The sequence below is a fragment of the Gopherus flavomarginatus genome (assembly GCF_025201925.1).
Source record: "Gopherus flavomarginatus isolate rGopFla2 chromosome 13 unlocalized genomic scaffold, rGopFla2.mat.asm SUPER_13_unloc_3, whole genome shotgun sequence".
NCBI classification, from domain to species: domain Eukaryota; kingdom Metazoa; phylum Chordata; order Testudines; family Testudinidae; genus Gopherus; species Gopherus flavomarginatus.
Genome location: NW_026114611.1, coordinates 834,847 through 836,053, shown reverse-complemented (window position 1 = coordinate 836,053; position 1,207 = coordinate 834,847). Strand labels below are relative to the sequence as shown.

Sequence of the window (1,207 nt, the reverse complement as noted above, 5' to 3'; positions counted from 1 at the left end):
CAGAGGAAAAGTGTGGTAGGAAGCAAAAGGGCCAAGCTTGTGAACATCAGGTGCAGCAGCAAGAATCCCAACTATCAGGGTAACAAGTTCTAGAGCCCTAACCCATTGTGGCCATCCCAGCCAAAGACCTGGCTCTAGGAGGTGTGAGACACCCAGCAGGAGGGGAAAGATTCACTCTTACACAGCTGGAGACAGGGAAGTTAACCTCTGGGGTGTTACCATAAGCATCGGTGGCAAGTTTGTAGAAATTTTGGTGGTGCCTAGAACCTGCCCCCAAACTCCACCCCCACCTGCCTAAGGCTCTGGGAGGGGATTTAGGAGGGAGGTCTGGGCTTCAGATCCTGGGCTGGGGATTAGGGTGCAGGAGGGGTGAGGGGTTCAGGCTTTAAGGATGGAGTTTGGATGCTGGGTGCAGTCTCGTAGGAAGGGGTGAGAGGTGCAGGCTCTGGGGGTGGGAAGGAGTGCACCCTCTGGGAGGGAGCATAGGGCTGAGGATGAGGGATTCATGATGCAGGAGGGGCTCAGGACTAGGGCAGAGTATCAGGGTTCAGAGGGAGCTCAGGGTTGGGGATGTTGGAGAGGCTCAGGGCAGCCTGCACTAGGACTCTAGGGCAGCAGTTCTGCCCAGAATCCCTCTACTCCAGTACCAGGAGCAGACAGGAGACAGGCCCCTGCTGCTTTTTGTCAGGCAGGGATGCACCACAGCAGGGGGAGGGGTGCCAGGGCCCAGGGGAAGAGACCCAACTCCAAATATTGCTGGAGCAGGGCCCCCAGCCCTGAATATTCCTGGAGCCCGAGCACCGCAAATGTATATAACCTGCCGCCTATGACCACAAACCAACACAAGGTCCTACTGAGATTTGAACTCAGATTACAGGATTCAGAGTCCTGAGTGCTGCCCATTACACCATGGGACCAGCTTGGGCTGTCTTCTCTGCACATCGGTGACCCTCATGGGTTGCTTGTGTAAGGGGGCTCTTGGCCCTTTACTAAAACTTAGTGTGTGTGTTTGAGGGGCAGCGGAATGGTTGGCTAGTTCCCAGCACCAATAGAAGGGGGAAGGATCAATGGTAAATCAGGACTCTGAGACTGACAGTGGGGAGAGGCCAAAGCTCCAAGTTAGCCGCACTGACAGGCCAGGCAGTGTAATGAGAGAGTCACCAGGCCAGGGGGTCCCATCCTCCATGTGAGCTGGAACTGCCTGGGC

The 1,207-nt window shown here is 55.9% G+C and overlaps 1 non-coding gene across 1 annotated transcript; it reads right to left on the bottom strand.

Moving 5' to 3' along the window:
• Positions 1-845: 845 nt before the first annotated feature.
• Positions 846-917, bottom strand: TRNAQ-CUG (transfer RNA glutamine (anticodon CUG)). The gene has a single exon. It is a non-coding gene; the product is annotated as a tRNA-Gln (tRNA).
• Between the last annotated feature and the right edge of the window lie 290 nt (positions 918-1,207).